The 23,296-nt window shown below is 38.2% G+C and overlaps 1 pseudogene; it reads right to left on the reverse strand.

Moving 5' to 3' along the window:
- Positions 1–416: 416 nt before the first annotated feature.
- The window catches only part of LOC148651406 (uncharacterized), a 61,263-nt pseudogene continuing 38,383 nt past the window's right edge, over positions 417–23,296 (reverse strand).

A 23,296-nucleotide genomic window follows, 5' to 3' on the forward strand; every position in this document is an offset into this window, starting at 1 on the left:
ACCAAGCAGGACCCCCAGTCACCAGTACATAAAAACAATGATTATTGAACCAATTCAGCCAAGGAGAGAAAGTGCCTGCTTGAGGATACCAGGGTTAGTTTTAATGTATGCATGATAGGCCTCGGAGGACCAACGGCCGAGTTGTTTGCTGAGATACTCAGGTATGCCTTGCGAGCGGCAGAGGAAGCGGACCCTGATCTAAAGGAATGACCAGAGAATCGTTCAGGAGGGTATCTGGCGGTTAGAAGGATGTCGTGGAGGTGAGAGAGAAACCAGTCGTGGGTCACGACAAGGCCCTTCTCGTTTATGAACAGAGGATCGATAGGTAAGATCAGTCGAAGAACTGAAAGTTCGAGGGGCAATCCCTGAGAGGATAGTTTGCTGGACCAGCTGGAGATAGTGATGGAAGGGATGATTCAGAGGAACTTGAGTTCCGAATAAGGAGGTGCTGTGCACAGATTTGGTCTTGCATCTGGCGACAAGTTCCTGAATTTTTTTAATTGAAAGCGAGAGAGAGAGTCAGCTATCTCATTAAGGCAGCCTGGAATATGAGCTGCTACGAGGATGAATTGGTGTGTGAGAAAAATCCATTTAAGGAGGAGGAGAAATTTCATGATAGATTGGCATGAAGACCTTCCATTGTTGATTATGTGAACTACTGTGGAGTTGTCCAAATGAATGAGGATGGATTTTTGTTTCCAATTGTGGCCCCAAAGAAAAGCGGCAACGACAATTGGAATTATTTCGCATAAGGCTGATGACTGGTCGGCAAGAGGGATGGAAGAGAATTTGGGAGGCCAAGGGGCCGCAAACCATTAGCCTTGGTAATAGCCTCCGAAACCAACTGAGGGGGCTGCATCTGTGAAAAGCTGGATATCCTCAGGATCACAGAGGAGGTCGTCGTAGAAGAGAGATATGCCATTCCAGTTGGCCAAGAATAGCTGCCAAAGCCTGCGCTCGGATTTGCAGTTGGCTGAGAGGCTTATGTGGTGGTAAAGAGAGGACACGGAAGAGGCGAGGTCGAGATGGTAGGAGATGAATGACCGTCCTTGGGGAATGATATGCATGGCATGATTGAGGTGGCCAAGCAGAGCAAGAAGTTCTCTCTTTGTGCAAATTTTGGCGGAACAATAGGTAGAGATATTACATCTGGATCCTGTCAATCTTGTCGCGAGGCAGGGAGGCGGAGAAATTGATCGAATTGAGGGTCAATTGGACTGTATTAGAGGGGCCGGTTGTTTTGTCCATGGCGAAAGGTACCCCTAGTTTCCTAAAAACGGAAATGAGTTTGGAGGAGGCTCTTTCAGGTGGGGCATGAGGAAAATCTATGGTAAGGAAATCGTCAAGAAGGTGGACAAGAAAAGGAAGCTTTTAGTTATTCAAGAGGATCCAGCAGAGAACTTCAGCTAAGGTATCGACATTTTTTGGGCTACTCCTACATCTGAAAGTTAGGCGGACTGTGAGAGGTGTAGTGGTTTGATGGGTTTACTGAGACAATTATTAATTGTAGCAGTAATCACGAGGTTGTTCGTTGGGGCTTTTAGAAAATCAATCGTCAGAACAACTAACAACACACGGGTTCAATACACGAGATACATTTATTAATATAAATTGTGCACCAAACATATACTAGTCTGCCTGGATACGAGCGGCAGACCTTACTGTGAGGGTTATCAATATACAAGGTATATAATCTCGAAAGATGCAAACACAAATAGCTACACAACAGAGAATATATGTCAATATATATCGTTCGGTTACCAAATCGCTAATCAGTGTTATTACCCACTGTTACTCTAAACTCGGAAGTAAATACATTACTCATGAATTAAATTGATAACAACTTGTGTTGAGGTACAATTGAATTCTCGAGACACAATGTAGAACATGGGGTTTACTTATCCACTGTGTATGGATTCGGAATTTCCCGGCACGAACGCCAAACCAGCTGACAGGCTCTGTTGCAGCCTCTGTTCCAGCGGTTGTCCAATGGGCATGGTCCCGGCGTCCTCTGGCTACCGGCCAACTAGTCGAGGTGCATGTATCTAATCATGTATTTACATTTTTTATCTAATTGGCTGAACCCAAGAAAATATAAATTACACCTAATTCACTACACATTAGATCAGGCCACAACAACATAAGAAGCCCGTGAGAAACAACAAAAAATTAATCATGAAAATAAGCACATATAAATAACTACACATGAATAAATAAATAGTAATGACAGTTTAAACAGAGATACAACAGAATGGATGGGGAGTGGCAACTAACCTTTCACACATATCTGTTTACAACAGAAACTGTTGAGACCAACAGGTCCTAGGCAATATTTAAACCTTATTCATGATCTCAGCATAAAAACTAAATTAAATAGTAATCATGCAGCAGGGAACAGTTCATAATTAATTATGTACTGTCTGACATCTGCTGTGTATGGTTCAGCAGTCTGAGCAACACAGTAGCGGTTATGATGCCATTAGTGTCAATTAAATTCAAATTGTGCTATCTTTTGGTAGAGAAGATTATTTTCTTTTTGCTCTACACATTTAAAAAGTCAGCTGCAAGAAACATCAAGCAGCATTATGAAGCAGTGGATCTTTAATTTTTCTTCCTGAAGCAGTTTATAAATTCTGCTTTAAGGATTTTGCTAATAGTACATGGGACATATGGTAGCCAGGTAAAACATAAATTAATATTTACACTGGGCTGTGTTGTTAGAGAGGAGTAAGTGTACAGTATGTTCCATTGATACACGTGACTAAGGCACGCCAGCAAGTCAAATCACCCTGCAGCTCAGAACCAGAAATCCGCTGAACCTAAGCAGCTGTGAGCCTGGTCAGTACCTGGATGGGCGACCTCCTGGGAAAACCTTAAGTGCTACTGGAAGAGGTGTTAGAGTGGCCAGCAGGGGGCACTCACCCTGTGGTCTATGTGGGTCCTAATGCCCCAGACGAAAACCAAGATCCTGAGTCTCTGTGGTCATTACATATCTCAGGGTGTTTCTCGAAAAGAGTAGGGGTGTTAAATTGGCATCCTGGAGAAATTGTACATTGGCCTTTACCAGGCATCCTAATAATCATTATGTATGAACTGGCTTCATCACTCTGTTCTCCTCCCCACTGATAGCTGATGGCTGCCATCTCATCATCCAGGTGGATGCTGCACATTGGTGGTGGTGGAGGGGAGTCCCCATACCCGTAAAGAGCTTTGAGAGGAATATCCAGAAAAGTGTTGTATAAGTGTAAGGAATTTTATTACTATTATTATTATTAATTATTATATAATAATAATAATAATAATAATAGTATTGTCTTCATGCATGACTCTTAGTAATTTGAGAGTGTTGGAAATGTGCAATCCAGTCAAATCTAAGATAAAAGTTTTCTCTCTTAAATACGAGTGTAGTCCAATAAATGCATTGCTTTGGTTTTAAATACTTTTCTTCAAAGCAACACTAATGTATTTGTTGGTTTTGTTCATTATGTATTTGTTTTTCAACAAATACATTTGATACTCATGACAGAAAGCACAATATTTGTAATCAATAATGAAATCAGTATTAAAATGAAATTCAAAATAGTAAAAACAAATTAGATGAAATGATTAACATGAACGGAATTTTAAAATGAACATGAAATGTTCTGATGCTGGGTTTAAACAAGAAAAGCCCCACCTCTATTACATTTAATAACAAAAACAGTGTATTTGCTGATGAATCTTGAATGACAGTATAATTAAGTGTGCTTTTCTGAGAAACATAAAACAGATGTTCCAATGCTTAGAAGACTGTGGTATTCTAGTCAGTCTTAGTATGACAACCTGACAGCTTGCTACTAATAGAGATCATTGGTGGTGGTGTGAGCTTGTCTGTCTGCCTGTGGCTATATTATCATTTCCACTCAGCAGTAGCAGCTCTGCAGTGAAGCCTGAGATGTGTTAAGAGAAAAAAAGTTCACTATAACAGGACAGTGGTATACTTTAACATATCTAGATATTAGAAATGTAATCAGTTTATTTATAAAAAATGTACTCCAAGTCCTACTTATGGGCGGTCTTACATATGGGGAAGTTTGAGTAATTATTAACCCACCCCAACTTGGGTTAACGTTTAACTTGGAGTGCCACACACATTGAATAACACATTTTAGCAAAAAAAAACAAACAATTATATCATCAGACTTATCAAAATAACTTGTACAACTTATTATAACTTCAAACTAACTACCATGAAAGTGTGTCGTACTCATAGGACTTTTTAAAATATTTCCCTTTCACTTGCTTGATCATAAAAGAATCTGGTTAAGGTCGTGGTCAAATGTGGAGTTGAATGAATATGAATTCCTGAATTTGCATATATATTTTAATACATACTTTAAAAATAACTCATTCAATTGAAGATCCTTACAGTACATGAGCCACTATGCAAAGGTCTGTAAGATATATATCTTATACATTATGTATAGTGTTATTTAAGTATTATAAAATTTAAAAATCACATTTTATGGGAAAAAGAAAAAAAAACATTATCGGAAGTCATACTATGCTACCTGTGCCACAAAATCATACAGTGGTGCTCTCAAATGAAATGTAAAAAGTCTTTATTCTTATCAGGCTTTAAGACAAGATTCAAGCTAAGTGTTTGAAGGTTGTTAAGAGAACATGTTATTCTGTTGTTTTTAGGAAACTCAGATTCCATTGGTTAAAAAAGCCCCTACTTGTTAGTGGGTGCATTTTTGGAATAGGGAGGTAGGTTTCCCAATCACTTTGCAGCATCGAGATTTATAGATAGAGAGATATACCTCTAGGTTATATTCTGTTTGGTGGAGACTCCAGTGTAATTATTCCTAGCTGTACCTTTGGTTGTGTTGTTGTTAAGTTAACATTACACAGATTCTAGTCAAAGCTGTCTGGGTTTTAGAGCCCAGAATGTACTCAGCTGATTGTCTTTACCAATGGCGCTAACACAATACAAGAACACGTTTGTATTTTAAGGTATCCAAAAGAAAACTTTATTTTAAAATAAATTGTATCTTTATTTTTTTAAACAATTTCTTATGAATGTTATTTCTCACCTTTCAGCAGAAATATAATTTTTAATAAAAGTCATTTATTATCTGGTCCTTGAATTCCTTTATTGGGTTGGATTTATTAAAATCCAATCCAATAAAATAAAATTAAAATTTCCAGAATACTTGTTATTTTCTCTATTTTCTCAAAAGCCTGATTCAAGAGCTACTCTTACAATATGTTCCATTAATGTTGCCTCTATGTGAAAGCCAATGGTAGTGTGTATCCTATAATAAAATAAAATATAAGCTCAATGTTAAATCATATTCTTAGAAATGTGTTTATTTCTGGAAAAAATTAATCCCATCAACTGATTATGATACAATACAGTAGAACTAATACTACTGTACACCAACTGAAACAGCTACAATAAAAGGATTAGTGCAAATATCTGTATTTCCTAATCATAGTTTTTCCACTATCCTGTCCTATCATAGAGAGACACCATTTTATAAAAGGCTGTGCTGTTAGACAGGATAAGACCTTTATTTTCAGATTGTATTTGGTCCTAAGACATTGTGAAAATACTTGACAGAGCCCTGACTCAAGAAGAAAGCCCCAGATGTCAGAATGCTTGAAGCATTCCATATTGTGTCTTAGCAGCTGCAATGTAAGCTGGACATCCAAGTAACCTTAATATGATTAACCAAGGGTGCCAGCTGCCAGAATTTTTTAAAAGTATCAAATTTAGCGTAACCCTTTACTCCCTTATCATTGGTTAACAACGCTTAGTCACACAGAGCACCAATACTTAATAGGCACATGTAGAAGAAGATAAAAATTACCAGCTTATACAATAAAGTATTATTTTCAGCTACATCAGCATTTGATGAAAGGAGGAGCGACTGTGTTTGGTTTTAATGCCTTGGCATACCATTTTTTTATTTATTCTGATTATTTAATTTAACCAGATTATTTTTTATTTAACCACATTAATCAAAATTTAAAGTAAATGCTCATTCATAGTAAGAACCTGAACAACAGATAATTTATCAGTAAAGTGGGTCTGCTCAAGTAACTACAAACCACAATGAGCACCAGGGACTCCCATTCCTTTTTACTCTGGGTCCAAAGCTCTAACCACCACTCCATAGTTCAGTAAGCGGAGGTTATTACACAGAGACGTTAGAACACAATAGGCGGTATAAATGCATTTGACTTGCCTATTGATCAGCATGATTTCATATTTAAGAAGTTCTCAGAGAAGGTTTAATGAGTATATACAGTATATATAGTGCCTGAGCAAGCAATGTTATGAGAAACAGAGCTCTTAGGTAAGTTATGGATTAAGATATCAACTGATTTCTTAATTTCTCATATGATTGGGGAAGATGTTAGTCTTTTAACTTGAGTATTATTCATCCATTACTCCTGATTAAAATTTCCAGAATTACGTTTTAGCAGATGCATATGTTATTATTTAGAGCAATTGCTGTTATATTGGATTCACACACATTAGAAGATACTGTACTGTATGTGGCAGACATTTTTTTTTAAAATAGGAACTTGGTGGTTTCTAGTAAATGCATGTAGTGGGCTTTAGCCTAGGCAGGCTACAGGCAAGCAGAGGCAAGTCAGTTATGGCCACAAACCAAGGTGAATGGGAGACAGTGAACAGGAGTTCCTATGTAGACAGTAAAAAGGACCGGGGAGAACAGAGAGATGAACCATTGATATGCTTGGCCTATAGAAGCAGTAGATTTGACTCTTCTAGAATAGAGAAAGATAAGATAAGACTTTATTAATCCCGAAGGGAAATTGAGGCATTACAGCCACCCAGCCCAAGAAAAGCAAGACAGACATCAGAATAGGCTAAAATTAAAATACCTTCAGCATTAGAGTAATTAAATAAGTATCTAGAATACAAAGCAAAATAAATAGAGTTAGCAAAATAGGTGTGTGCAAAATATGGTAATAGTCACCGTAAAAAAATTAAAAGATGTGCAAAATGCGCATAGGTATGTAGAGATTGAAAATACCACAGTATAAACAGTATATTAATGCAGAGACCAAACGGACATGAGTGCAACATGCTGTTGTAGTTGTGCAGTCTCTGACCTTAGGGTTGTAAACACTTTGGGATGAGACTCTCCCATGGAATCTCCCAGACAGAAAGGCATCAGAGATGACCATTCATTAGGGTGGCTGGAGAATCTCAGCCCTGGGAGTTGTTCCTTATCAGGAAACTATCAGACAGAAAAACACCTAAAATCTCAACCACATAGAATGGCCTCTCTGTGTCCAGTACCACAGAGATGAGGTAGAGAGAGACTGGCAGGGGGACAGCAAACTTAATTCCTGTATTATTCATAAGCATTGCCACTACACTAGCTGCTACAGTAATGCTAACAACCTGTTCAGACACACAGCTCTCTAGCCAAACATACTGTGGCCTGCAAGTCAGATAATCTATAATCTAGGACACCAAGGGAGTGTCCACCCTTATTTTAGCTCTCAATAATGGTGGATGGATGGTGTTGAAGGTGCTGGAAAAATCAAAGAACGTAACTCTCACAGTGCTCCCCATCTTTTCTAGGTGAGAATTAGCTCTGTGTAGCAGGTAGATGACTGCGTCCTCCACCCCCAAGTGTGACCAATAGGTGAACTGCAGGGGGTCCAGTGCTTTACTTACCAGGGTTCTAAGGTGATCCAGTACAAGCCTTTTCACAGTTTTCATCATGTGTGATGTCTGTACCCCTGGTCTGTAGTCATTAAAGATTTTAGGGTGCCCCTTTTTGAGTACTGGCACCAGGCAAGTTTTTTTCTAGAGCATCTGAACCCTTTCTAGTCTCAGGCTCATGTTGAAGATGTACTGCAGCACTCCACCCAGTTGGTCCACACAGATATTTAGCACCCTCAAGCTAACACCATTAGGACCCACTGCCTTGCCTGCATAGAGGCTCCTTAGCTCCCCAAGCTCCCCAAGGAGGGGAGGGGAATATGGAGTAGGAGGGATTCCATGATGGGGTGATTGAGGACATGAAGAGAGTGTCTGGGTTGAAGGCCTGTGAGGTGAATAGACAGTGGACCCCGTATCGAATATGCTTAAAAAAAGATTCAGCTCATTGGCTCTCTCCAGGCCTCCCTCACTCTGTCAGCTGCTGGACAGCTTGTATCCAGAGATCTTCCTCATGCCTTTCCACACTTCTCTCCCATTGTTCTCTATCAGCCTGTCCTCCATTTTCCTCCTATAAGCCACCTTGCTCTCCCTAACTCTCACCTTCAGCTCTTTCTACACTTGCCTCAGCTCCTCCTTGTCACCTGCCTGAAAAGGCCTCTTTTTCCTATCTAGGATGGCCTTCAGATTGCTGGTGACCCAGGATTTATAACTTACTACTTTCTTGGTGGGCACTGCACTTTCAACACAGACGTTTACAGATGCAGCCATTCAAAGTGCTCGGTACAGACACGTACCGCAGGTAATTGGCTGCAGTATCGCGTATCATGACGCAAGATGACGCGGTTCGTGATTGGTTGACCGACAGGGGCACTCGTGGTCCGTTGGTCTGTCGTAGAAAGACTTACTGTAAACGTCTTTACTGTGCCCGTTGTAAATATTGAATTTTACCACTGAAGGGAAATCTTAGTAGTTGAGCATAAAAAGAATAGGAGCATACTGTAACGCGTGTGAAGGCCATAAACGATATTAATTTTGGAACATAAACATACAGTATATAGCTGGTCTTGGTACTTTAAAGAAAAAAATACACACCAGTATTCCATTTCCCCCTAAACATTTTAAGCTTCGAAGTCTTTAACTAACGTGATACCGGAGTCAACAAGCATACTTTTAGAATTTGATTAAAAGGGAATATAATATGGAATCGCGTATCTAAAGAATTCAATAACGGTATGATTCGTGTGCTGCGACAGGGCTGTGTAGGGCTGTTTCGCCTCCCTGTTCATGCGAGCTGTCTTGTAGCCTACTGGTCTAGGTGCGTGACTAACAATGCACAGTTGTGTGTTTGAATCCAGCTGGTGCTGGACTTTTCTTTTAACAAACATTTCTTCGAAAAAATAGAATAGCGATATTATGGACAATCAATTGACTTTTATATTTCAAAATATCGCAACATGATCGATTCTAAGTCATTTTTGATAACAATGAATAGTCACCTTCTTCCCTTCTGGCAGCGGTTCCTGCTTCTATTGTGTGTGTGTGCAACAGAGTAAATTTTTATAGAGAAATGGAGGCTGGACAGTATGCGTTACAATATAAACATTTATATTGATTTAAATCGTGTTCTGATTTAAATCGCAAACGCGTGATTAATTATGTGTTTTTTAATCATAATCAGGCTATTGCATTTCTACATTTTCTGTATGAACCAGCTTAGAGGTTCATACAGAAAGACAGCTTGTGTTTAAATTGAGTGTAAGGTAATTTATGCTTCTAAAGTCATGGTCAGCATTTATTATTGTACTGTGCTGTAAATTTTTTCTGTGCCTAGTCACATTATTTTATAGTGTTTTTATTGCGTAATTAAATCCGGTGGCGCTGTGTGTTAGTTTCCTGACTCCCATGTCACATGGTCTGTGATTGAATCCCATGGAACTATGACTTTATTTTTTAACAAACATTTCTTTGAAAAAATGAAACGTTTCCCTTGGTCAGAGATTAAATAAAACCTCACTCGCACCAAACAAATTTATATTTCTAAATATCACGACATGATCGAATTTAAGTCTTTTTAATAACAATGAATAGTCACCTATGCGTTACAAAATATACATTTATATTGATTTGAATCGCGTTTTGATTTAAATCGTAAACGCGTGTTTAAATATATGTGTTTAAAGGCGATATTCTGTATAAAAGCGCTGATTCCTATGGAGTGTGTTCCGCCGGGGATTCAAAAAAATTATTTTAAATAGGCTGATAAAGCTTAGACTACTGTAACTGTATTCTAGCCTGTATTACAACAGAACATTGGACAATGCAACGTAAATTGCAAAAATATTCTTTTTATGCTCAGCTACTAAGATTTCCCTTCAGTGGTAAAATTAGATATGAATATTCAATACTTAAACGGGCACAGTTAAGACATTAAATATACATATACATACTGTATACAGTACAGTTTGCATACGGTAATATGTTTATGTTCCTAAATCAATCTCTTTTATGAGCATGTGAAAGGCATGGTGAATCACTGTACTTTGCATGATTGGAAACAAATGCGTGATTGCGAAATGCTGTGGTGTTACTTTTACAAAGACAGTCAATGAAAAAAAGAATGTTGACCAGGGCAATACTTTGAGTTTACACTTACAGCTTGTCCAAGGTCATTCATTACTAATAATATTAGTAATATCTTCGTTAAAGACTGATGGCCACAGCTCAAACATGAGAGGTTGAGCTTTATTAGCTCCACCTTGAGGAAATTCCGGATACTATTATTTTGCTTGTCGTATTATAGGAGAATTTACGGTAACTAGCGGTATTTACCGGTAACTCGCTGTATTTACCGGTAGACTGCGTACAGCGTACCGGAAAATAATGCGGTATCGCCCGCGCATTTTGAATGGCTGCATCTGTATGTAGTCTGTGATGCAGTAAGCAAGACCATCAATATAATCTCTATAAGGCTCACAGAGTACTCCCCAGTCCGTTGTTTCAGAACAGTCCCTCAGTGCATCATTAGCCTCAGCTGACCATCTCCTCACTGTCCTGGTGGTCACTGGTTGCCGTAGGACAAGAGGCTTGTACAGAGATAGGAGATGAACAAGGTGGTCAGATCTGCTGGGTGGGGAGGGGGGAGTGATTAGGAGCTGAATGCATCCTTGACATTAGCATACAGCAAGTCCAAAGTCTTATTATCTCTAGTAGGGCATTTAACAAACTGACTAAGAGTAAGCAGAGTAGAGGAGAGTGAAACATGATCAAATCACCAGTTATCAGGAACAGGGCTTGTGGGTGACAAAAAAGAGGGGGAAGGAAAGTAGGAAAGTGAAGGTGAATGGGTGAGGGTAATCCTCTTCAGGAGATCAGGAAAAAACTCAGAGACTCAGAGGTAAAATGATCATTGATCTTTATTACAGCTGAAGTTAAGACAAAAGCATGAAAGGAAAGAAAAAAATGATCTCTCTTTTTCTTTCTCTGTCAGTTTCCCTTGGCTGAGCTCTCTTTATAGCCAGATAACAGAAAGAACAATTCTCACAGCCCCTCTTCATCCACCAAATGGATGATTTTCCATTCTTGCCTTTCTAAAAACCTATTGTTTTCCTTAATAATTTGGAACTTCTTGCAGTCTATGCCTTATGTCAGAATGACATAGTGTTAAGAAAAGAAGCATTGTTAACACAACTTTTAACAGATGCAAGGTCATCAGTGCTTTGAATTACTACTACGTTGCACAAAACGTGTAGGCATAAGATTACAAGTGTTATGATTACAATGATTTTGAGATTATCATGGTGTTATTTAAAAATATATAAAAACAATCCTTCAAAAGAAAGCAGAATGGGTGGGATTAGCATAACAAATCAAAGCGATGAGGTATAAGGATCCTATGCAGACAAAGGAGAATGTAGATACTGAAATAGGCATCCAATCCAAAACGTGAGGCGAGTTCATAGTCAAAAGCAAAGGTAATTCAGAAGCTGAAAGAAGTATCACAAAAGGGTTTTTAACAAAATGCGAGGTAGGAACTCTCTAGGAGAGGAATCAATACGGAGCAGCGAGAAGTGAATTTAGATGGTTTAAATAGAGCTGCGTGTGTGCTGATGGATTAACACGTGCGGCAGCGCTTGTTATTATTTATCCACTGCTGGCACTGGTTAGCTCTTTTGTGGGTTGATCTCTGCTGGCTGACGGTTGTGACAATTAGAAAGAGAGGGAAGCAAAGGAAAAGGGGAGATAAAACTGCCACAGAAGTTCAGAGCATCTGGATGGCTTATCCGGGAGAACTGAAAGGAAAACACAGAGGGCATGGTGGTACCAGAGCTGTTTGTTTTTGGTGCATAGCGCTGCAATGAAGATAAGGTCCCAGCAAGACTGAGCGTGAAACACATCCATCAGCGATGAAGCAACACACCAAATGGTAGACAAGATGCACCCAGTGCTGTGTTCAACCAAGTATATGTGTGTATTCTCAGAAACGTTCTGAAATTTAGTGGTGACGTTGTGCTCTAGCCCACCTATAGTATGTGTAGAGTGTGTCAGCAACAGGATTGCTAGAGTACATACAGTAGCATGAACTGGCAGAGCCTGTTGAAAGATTATGCAGTAGTCATGATTCATTTTTATGGCAGAGAAAAGGTGTTTTTGCACTACACACAGAGGGATATTTAAGATTTAACATAAACTCACATTAAATACTTATAGTGAAGAATCATTTATATACAGTATCTTACATACAATTAAAGCTCAATATTAAACAAATTTGTCTGCACATCTTATTTAAAAATGACTAAATGAATAAATTATCTTTCCACAATGTGTCAGTTCACATTTAGTTATTTATGTGAAATAGGTTCAGAGTCTCAGGTAATTTGAATGGAAGCTTTTTTCACCTCATCAAGTAGAATTTGCTTCAGATATGAAACTGATTAAATGTTTCATCAGTTCACTTTTAAACATACTTCAACAAATTTCCTGACTGTGTTATTTACTTTTTAATTATGTGCAGAATCCTGATGAATCTTGATCAAGATTTGCTGGATTTCCTACATTTATTGTTACAAAAATACATCTTCTTGTATACATGTAATTATCTTCCAGTTTTCACTGCTTCATAAGTGACAAATCTTTTTTTGCAAACCAGATGGCAGAATTAGCTCTTACTCAAGTATATTTCCACAATACTGACATGTTCAAAACTTTACTTATTTGTTTTAAAGTGTTTGTTTTTATAAAACAGAAACAATTGTAATGCCACCTGAGGCAAGAATGTTGAGGGGTGAAGCTTATCCTTGAAAAGTGTGTGTCTTTGAGTGATGACAACTGATTCATTGAACTGCAGCTGTGGCCCTGTATTACCAATGCAACAGCATTCTTCTCTGAGAGGGAGACAGAGAGCAAAACAGAAAGTCAATCAGATCTTGACTCCAGACTGAGAGTAAGCAAGAGCATGTCTCCAGAGCAGTGTGGAGTCTTGTTAACCTGGCACATGTGAAGTGAAAAAGAAGATCTGCCTCGAAGCTGATCCAAAGCTATCCTGTAAAGTACAGGGTACTGGTTGAAAGGGTTATGCCTAGCTACTGAGCATTGACAGCTGTTTGAGTTAGTGATGTGACAGTAGTGAGAGGAGTGTTGGCAGCTGCGAGTGGTCTGCCTGGGATGTGATGTTGAGGTTCCAGTTACTGTGAGTAATAATGTGTTATTGTGACTCATGTGTTAGTGTTGTGTTGAGTGTGTGAAACCAGCTTGGTGGAGCAGGGTGGAGATACCAGCAGCCCTCAGGGACAAAGAGTTGACTTGCAGAGTATGGGTGAGCCAGTAGGCTCCAAGGGTGACAGAGTTACACCAAAGAGCAGAAGTAATCTTCAGGAGAAAGAGTTACAGCGAGGAGCAAACATCACGGCGCAAAGAAAAGGCTCCCTCAGTTGCTGCTGTTTCGGGCTGCAGGAAAGGTAAAGAAGGAAGTAGAGTAGTTCTGGCCAAACAGGAATTGATATGAAGAATTGAGAAGCTAATGAATCACTGAGCCAGGATACCATGAGGATACCATGAGGGTTTAATAGCAGTGATGTTTAGCGGGACAAACAAGCTTGACCTCAGAAGAGGTCATGAAAAGGACAGGGATGTGAAAGACATATAAGGAGTTATGCTTTGCCACAGTGGATGATAACCTGGGTTGCCACAAGTGAAAGGCTCAGCATAAATTATTGAAGTTACAGCTGACACAGAGCAAGGAAAAATGATCCAGAGGTTTTCTTACCTAAACAAAGTACACCTCGGGTCCTAAAGTTGCCCTGTTGAGGGGGTAAAAGACATGTGGAAAAAGGGAAAAACCTGCAAAACATTAACCCAACAGGCTGTGACAGCTGTGTCAGTCAGCATGGGCCCACCTAGATCAATGCTCTTTAGTGCCTGCTGCCCTATGTGGCATTACACTGCAGTTATTTGACATACATCAATGTTATGAGATCATCTTAAAAACAATTCATCCTTTAAACCGACATTACAGTAAGCACAGGAATCACATTCACTAGCAAGAGATACTGTCATTTTCATTTTGTATGCAAACTAAATCCATCTCTTCCACTAATGTATCACATTGAAAAAAATATCCAGTATTTGAGCCTCATTAAGAAAAAAAACTGTATTCAAGTTCTTTCTGTATTAGTTCAGTTGTTTACATATACTGTTGCTGTTCCATTAACTTTATCATTTTAATTGGCAAGTCTAATGTGGATGGGGTCTGTCTTTCTAATCTAAGTTGATCTTTGTATTACATAATGACAGACTCTAATGAATAAAAGCAGAAATGATAGACTAGGCTTTTGCACAGACCTTTTGTATAAGGACGTCATTAGGAACAGTGAATATCCAAGCTCTGTCAATCTAGCTGTGAAACTGACACAATTTGATGTGAGGAATCTCAGAATTCAAGTAAAAATGACAGGGGTCAATATCCCCAGAGAGACTGTTACTATTTCTCATCTTTTTGATTTCTACTGACAGGATTAAGGTCCATATTGTTGAATGACAAGTATCTTTCTTCTAAAATGTATTATGTGTAAAAACATAACAGAGGAAATAGTAAAATATATTTATTCAAATGCTATTGTTTCTGCTAAATCTAAATCTAAAATGAAAGAATGCTTCTACATTCAATATATACATTTTATAATAATATCCACAATTAATATAATAATAAAAATGTTTACTTCTTAAAATCTAACTCTGATTATATTATTTTTATTTAGGGTTGTTTTATCTATGAATTATTAATAATGAGATGCAAAACTGTAACAATTGATAAACGTAGATCAGTTAATGATTCATATATTGTTTCACTACTCTAATATGAATGAATCAGGCTGCAGTCGTGTTAGTAGACATAAAAGCAAAAAGGGAGATTGAATTAATAGCAAAACGGAAACATCAGATATTAAATGAAATGTATTTAAATCTAACTGCTTTTTCTGTATTCGTTTTGACCATTGGAGCTCACCACGCACTCAGCCATATTTCTGTTTCGCATTTTAGATTTAAAAGGATGGTCATGTGCCTATCAGCAAAATAAAACTTTGAAGTTTTCCAACAAACTCTGGCAGAAACTTTTGAGGTTGCCTTACAAAATTAAATTGTAACAGTCACATTGTCTTAAATACTGGTGCCATGTAAATAGTAAGTAGTCTTGATGGCACTGAGAACAACTCAAATATTAACAAAGAAAACCATTTTAGAATAGCTCTGTATTATAAGAGGACATATTGCAGCTTAATAAAGTCAGCCAGATAATTTGTACAAATGAGATGTATGCTAACATTTATATCCATGGTACCTTAATGTTACTACACTTTAGTCATTTAAAAGCAATTGAATTTATATTAATTTTCAAATTAAATGTCTCCCTAGTTGTTAGTGCACTTCATGTCTAGACTGTGCCAGATACAGAAAGTCATAGGTTTAATACTAGTATGACCATGACTTGCATCAGTGACTGTTTTGCACAAACGTGACTCATTCTGTATTGACTGTGATTCTGTAATGACTTGCTTATGTCATTACTTTGGTAAATTTGATCAAAATTGCCATTTTCAAGTGTCTGTGTTGTAAGATTTCCTTGTGGTCTGTTCTGTCTAGCTGGTCTTGCTGTCAGAAAAAACAGCTACCCAATGTCTCCTAGTAGATTGTAGATGTAAGATTTAAAACAATGTTTATTCTGTTTCTGTCCTTTTTTAACAAAAGGTAACATAATTTTACTTATGCTACGCCACCTCCTATCAATAAGAAACATAATAAACTAAGTATAAACCAGAAAACTCAACACAAAAAAGAAAGTGTTCTGGGGACCCGATTAACTGCCTGTTGTAGTCTGACTAAAAACCACAAAAAGAAAAACTCAACCAGGTGGAACAAATCCAAAATATGAAGAAAGAGAAAAATAAAAACAAACCCAGAGTACAACAAAAACGAAGTCTCGTGTAAGAGCTTTTTTAAGATTTCAGTACTCCATGTTGCTCCCCTATTTTTCGTAGGTCTCTTCCATAGAGCTCTCTTATATACCTACTGAAAAGAAAGAAGGCCACAGTCCCAGCAGAGAGGGGGTTAAGGATGACCTACAGTACATGCAACACTTTAAAAAAAGTTTGCCATTCTTGAATTTAAAAACAGCCTAACATAGAAATGTTTATCTTTTAAAACAATAAACCACCCCCAACACCACAAATACAATTACACCCCATTCCACAGTTTTTATTTTTGTTTTAATTGTTTAGCCATTTCAAGGTATGCATCAGCAAATTATACATCTACTGTATGTGTAATATATGTTTGATAGTAGAAGGAGGATTGAAGATAAGAGTTTGGAGCTACAGTAGTTGTTGACCACAGTCTGTCCATGCAGCTGAATTTCATTATGTTCCATATAGTTTTAACACGTGAACCTTGAACAGGGACAGTATATCTGTCCCCCCCACCGCCAAAGAACCTTCAGAAAATAATTTTAAAAGTATGGGTTTAAATGTACACGGGAACATTAAGAACTGGAATTAAAAACGTGTTTTTTGTGCTTCTGTCCTCCAATGTCCATGACCTCTGGTCACTGCTGATCATAAGGAATATTGTGACCAAGTATACAAAAGAAAAGGAAGGAGAGCTAAGCTTTTTAGAAGTGGACAAATTATTCTTATAAATTCCTGGAGGAAAACTGAAGGACATATTATGGTTAATCATTTGATTCTGTATTGACACAAAAGTACCAGCGACTGTTCAACCTGAGCCTGCGCTTGGAGAGAGTCCCGGTGCTCTGGAAGACATCATGCCTGGTCCCGGTACCAAAGAAAGGGCGCCCCTCTGTCCTCAACGACTACAGACCAGTTGCACTGACTTCTCACATCATGAAGACACTGGAGAGACTGGTCTTATCCCACCTGAGACCCATGGTCAGCTCATCACTGGACACCCTACAGTTTGCCTACCAGCCCAGTGTTGGTGTGGAGGATGCGATCATCTACATGCTGCAAAGGGCCTACTCACACCTGGACAGGGCTGGCAACACTGTAAGGATCATGTTTTTCGACTTCTCCAGTGCCTTCAATACCATCCAGCCCTTACTTCTAAGGAGGAAGCTGGAGGAGATGCAAGTCGATGCCTCCATGACCTCGTGGATCACTGACTACCTGACGGGCAGACCACAGTCTGTGAGACTTCAGAACTGCGTGTCTGAACTGGTAGTGAGTAACACAGGGGCACCTCAAGGGACAGTTCTTTCTCCATTCCTCTTCACCCTCTATACTTCGGACTTTAAGTACAACTCAAAGTCATGCCACCTGCAAAAGTTCTCAGATGACTCTGCAATTGTGGGATGTATCAAGGGTGAGCAGGAGGAGGAGTACAGAGGACTGGTCAGCAGCTTTGTGGAGTGGTGTGGGGTGAACCACTTGGAACTGAATGTTACAAAGACAAAGGAACTGGTGGTAGATTTCAGGAGGAAAAAGGTCAAACCTACTCCTGTCTACATCCATGGGAGTGGCGTGGAGATGGTGGACTCGTACAAGTACCTGGGAGTGCACATCGACGATAGACTGGAATGGTCTAAGAACATCGAGGCCATCTATAAGAACGGACAGAGCCGACTTTACTTCTTGAGGAGGCTCAGGTCCTTCAATGTGTGTAGTAAGATGCTACACATGTTTTATCAGTCGGTGGTAGCGAGTGCCATTTTCTACGCAGTGGTGTGCTGGGGCTCTGGGATTAGAGCAGTAGATTCCAAAAGGCTGAACAAGCTCATCAGGAGAGCGAGCTCTGTCATTGGGTCTGACCTGGACCCCTTGGAGGTAGTGGCTGAGAGGAGAATGATGTCCAAACTGGAGGCCATCATGGACAACTTCTCCCATCCCCTCTATGACAGGCTTGCAGGAATGAAGAGCACGTTCAGCAATAGACTGATTCACCCACGGTGCGACAGGGAGCGCTACAGGAGGTCATTCTTGCCGTCTGCCATAAGACTGTACAACGCATCCACCTTGCGTCTTGGCAGAGGCAACAGCGACAGTGACCTGTTTCTGGACTAAACGCATATACACATATACTGCTACATCTGTTCTCTTTCTTTTTCTTTTTCTTTTTCCCGTTTACAACCACTTTTGTGCAATATATGCCAGGGACCTGTGCAATACATTTATATTTATATTTATATCTATGGTTACATCTATATTTATATTCATACGTGTGATACGATTTTCTGTGTACTGTTCTGTTCTAGTTTCCTCTTGTGTGTCCGGACTGTGAGTAACTCTTGTATTGTATTGTATGTATTGTACTATTAGTATATAATTCGTTACACTGTGGCTGTGTTGTGTGTGTTAAGCTGCTGTTGCACTGCAATTTCCCTCACGGGATCAATAAAGTATCTATCTATCTATCTATAAGCAATACTAAATAATAGAAAGAGAGATGTGAGGAGTGGCTTGGTTCTGAAAAGGAATGTGTTCTTATTCAAAAGTTTGTCATTCCATGGGTCTCTATAATTCCACATGCACTCATATTCGTGACAAAAAACACTTCAATGTCAAACTGCCATCAATTAATGGAATGTACTATATTATGAAGGTAAAATTGTTCTGCTCCTTCAAAATAGTTTGGTTTCACTTAATGATGTGGGACCATGGGTGTAGTGTCTACTGTGATACCAGTTAAACTTCTACTCCAAACTGTCTATGCTTTCTGCATTAATTATCTTAGAACTATTAGCTTACATTTTGAACTATTAGTTTACATTTTGACTAAAAACTAGAAAGATTAAAAATAATGGGAAGCCATTTGCCTCATCTAGCTTGTTAGATTTCTTAAAGTTAGTTTACCCAAAGATTGCATCCATCTGTATTGTAAAGAAAGCCAGGGTAAATCAAATGGATATTAGCATGTTTTTGAGCATTGTTAATACAAACGTTTGAATTAATATTCACAGCAAGTAAATACAGAAGTCATGAGCCATGTGAATAAATTATCCTGATTATTTATAGAGAAAAAAAATTAAAAGCTGAATAAAAATAAAAATTTTTCATCATGAATTAGAAATGCCTTATGTACTGTATAAGTTCCTTTTTTTAAAATATTATTGGATTTTCCCTAAAGATATGTTCTATGTTCTACTAATAAAAGCAGAGGTGAAATGGCATTTCCATTGTGCTATTAAATGAAGTATTAAAATTAATCACTAAAGTCAAACTTTTAAAAACTTCAAAACTAAACTACAGTAGAAGCTACTAAAGAGGTTAGCATTAATTGGAGAGTATTTTCATAGCTGCCTGGATAACTTTGCTTCATTCTTTTTGTTGTGCTTCTTCTGTTCAGCAAAGTTTTCTGAGCAACTGCATACCCAATGAGACCATTTTTTATTAATATGTATCTTACCATTCTTGAAGAAACATTAACTCTATGTCCTTTTTACGAAATATCTGCTGCATCATTGATTATCAGACAACTAATTTACACGGAGGAACATGACATCAGTTGACAACATTTTCATCAACCCCCCCTTTCATTGGGAAAAAAATTCAATAACTTATTAACAATAAGAAATTATACAGTATAAACAATGTAATTTTCCTTCATTTATATCAGGTTTTTTCATTGTAGATGTTACACATAAGGCCTGCCCTGCCTCAAAGCATTTAGCTGATGTAGGGCCTGCTGCCAAACCTAGTGTGAGTGAACTGAGAACTTAAGAAACTAAGAGGAATCTAATTTTACCTACCAAGGTTGGAGTTCAGTAGCCAAGCAATTTTTAAGAGCAGGTAACAGTAAAGGACACTTGTTGTCAAGTAGGTAATGACCTCTTCTGGGATTAAAAAGTGTTTTTTCTTTCAATGATCCCAGTAACACCTCCACCAACATTTTAAAACTACTTTTATACAGTCTAAAAGATCTCCCAAAATCAGAATGTGGGTTAAATCTCTCTGATCTAGAACTATGACATTACTATGTAGTGATAGTTACATATATAAAAACATATATATCAGCTTGCAAAACAAGGTTTTTACTTATATTTTATTTATATATATTATATTTATATATCCTCAGAATTTATTTATTTGTTTTATTCTCAAAAATAGGTTTAATACTTTTCGGGCAGAGCGGTGGCTCTGTGGCTAAGGATCTGTGGCTGTGGCTAGAAGGTTTGCGGTTCAAATCCCGCAGCTGGCAGAGGAATCCTACTCCGTTGGGCTCCTGAGCAAGGCCCTTAACCCACACTGCTCCAGGGGCGCTGTACAATGGCAGACCCTGCACTCCCACCCCAGGCTCTCTCCCTGTCTGTGTGTCTCATGTAGAGCAAGTTGGGGTATGTGAAAAGATAATTCCTAATGCAAGAAATTGTAAGGGTTAATAAAGTGCTGTTAATAGCACAAATGCTTTTATTATTAATACAGTTAAATCATGGTTTAAAATGAAACAAATACTCAAAGAACCCATTAAAATTCTGCTTAACACTGTAACCTGTGGATGACCATTCAGAATAGAAAAATATCATGGACAAAATGGGAACATAGTGGTATACAATTCATACAGGACCTTATAAAAGAACAACAACGTTTGTCTTTCCAGAATTGCAAAAGAAATTGAATTTAACTAATACAGAAACCTTTTAATGTCTTCAAATTAGAAATCAAATATATTATAATTTGATTTAAACTATTTTAGCAAGTTTAGCTAAATGAACAACATAGTTTTTGATTCTAAAACTAAGTCTAAACTTACAGTTTTGAAAACATCTTATTCTAAATGTTCCCTTCTGTAAAAGATATGGGTTAAATGGAATGAAGATTTTGGTAGGCGTAACATAGCAGAATGATGGAATAAGTGCTTAGATATGACATACAATATTACTATTAATGCAAATGTATGGTTAATTCTATATTAAATTATTAAACTAGTGTATTGTACCAGAGATACAATTAATCAGTTTGATGTTAAAACATTAAGTATTAAATGAAACATAAAAAGTGATTCACTGATTTCTTCCTTGTGGGAGTGCTGGAAAGTTGGTGCAGTGTGGGTACAATTACAAAGCTGCCCATCCTCAACTCTCAAATGTAAAATTGTTTTAAACCCATCATTATGCCTATTACAAAATACATCTCATTGAAATTCTTTGAGATACCCATTAGGTTGAATTGCACAAATGGAGATTTATTATTGGATTATTGAAGAATTCAAAATGTTGGGCAGAGGAAACTCATAGAACAATACAATTTCAAAGAATATGGCTAGATCAAATGCAAATCTTGAAAGTGTTCTTTCCGGACCCTATGCTGACGACACAATCCGGGTATGAGTGAGGAAAACATGGGAAAAAAGGCATGAAGGAGTCAGGAATGAAAACGGGGGGCGTGTGCATGGTGTGCAGGTGTTCTGGGGGGTGAGTCCAGGGCAAACAATCCAAAACAGAGTCCAATGGGAAATCCAAGACAAGGCAAAAGTCCAGAGCTGGGCGGTCCATCCAAGACGAAGACAAACAGGATTAAAAACCGGAGCGGGATCCGGTGGAGGGTCGGGGGAAAAAGGGGGAAGGGGACCAGATGCTCCAGATCCCAGACTCACTTGGTACGGGAACCAATGCAGAGCCTGGAACAGAGTGAGCGTCTGGCTTTTAAGGTGGGCTGGATAGGAGGCTGGAATAGGGGGCAGGTGCACAAAATCAACTCAGAAGTGAAACAGCCAGAGAGCCCTTAAGGGGGAGGGACTACAATCGTGACAATATGTATGCATTAGAGAAGGAGGTAGAAGAAGTCATTGTGGTGATAATTGTACTACGTAATAAGTTGTTATTTCAAGTCATTTTTGTGTATTTTGTGATGTTATTCTATTTATATGTGAATGTTTTTTGTCTTAATTGTTTCAAAATAATAAAAAAAAGTTATTATAAAAAGTGTTAGTGAAGCAGATGATCTGAATCAGGTCTCATGTGTAATGAAATCTGCCATGTTTCCAATTAGTTCATGTAGTAGTTCCTATGCAAGCCCAGCCCTGGGCATAGACAAACTAGGTGACTGCCTAGGGCAAAAGTCACCTAGTTTGTCTATGATAAACTAGGTGACTAGTTTACTGATACTTTCAAATGTTAAAATCTGTTATCTTTGTAAAATGTGTGTTTCATGTTCTTGTTTATAAGTTGTTTATTGTGTGTTATTCAAAGCTGGTTAGAAAAGTTTTCTTGTTATATAATTAATTTATTACATTGTTTTAAATAGTAAAATAAGGTTGAGCGCGAGATTGGGGCTGGAGCTGATAATATCAGAGCATGTGCATATCGTGATCTTGAGTGGCCCCCAAAGTGCTTGGGCCAGCCTTGTTCCTATGAGAGAGTAGTTTGAAGTTTGGGACCAAAATGGTGATCAGTAAGATACTACTTTAAGCAAGAGCCCTTTACTGATACATGTTAATCATGCTGTCATTGGAAAAATAACTACCAAGTTTACAGTGAATTGGAAAAACAGTTTTTGAAGAAGAGCAGGTGGCATTAGTTTAATCTTTTTGCCCAAAAAGTGATGACACAGACAGCCGTGATGAAACCTACCAAGTGCCAAGTTGAAGTGTGCAGCTGATCATCATAAGATGTTGAAAAAGTTTTAATTTATGTAGGTCAGGCCACTACCTTCACTCACTTAACCCAGTTTATTAAAAAAAATAATGGCTTATCTTTCCCTGTATGCCTGTCTAGTATAATGTTGCTAGGCTGCCCAGTCTCCGAGCACTAGCTGTTTCAAAAGTGGGAATAAAGTCTTTAAAGTCAAATAAATATTTACAATTCTTATAGCGTTTCACTGCTTCAAAGCTTAATTCAATGGTTCAGTCAAATTCGAATTAACTATATCAGATAACAAATATAATAAATATATTATTATTAAATTAATATTTTACTGTTTGGTGTTAACTCATCTGGATGAGGAAATGGCAGCCTTGGACATAAGGTCAAAGCTGACAAAACCCTCCTCATGTGGGAAGTGAATTAGGTTATTGTAAGAGAGAAGATGGAGCAGAGGGAGGGGTTTACAAAAAACATGCATGCAAAGGGTGCTCAACAGGGAATATATAAATGCATAAGACAGT

The sequence above is a fragment of the Lepisosteus platostomus genome, chromosome 12 (genome assembly GCF_059453375.1).
Source record: "Lepisosteus platostomus isolate fLepPlt1 chromosome 12, fLepPlt1.hap1, whole genome shotgun sequence".
Taxonomy (NCBI): Eukaryota; Metazoa; Chordata; class Actinopteri; order Semionotiformes; family Lepisosteidae; genus Lepisosteus; species Lepisosteus platostomus.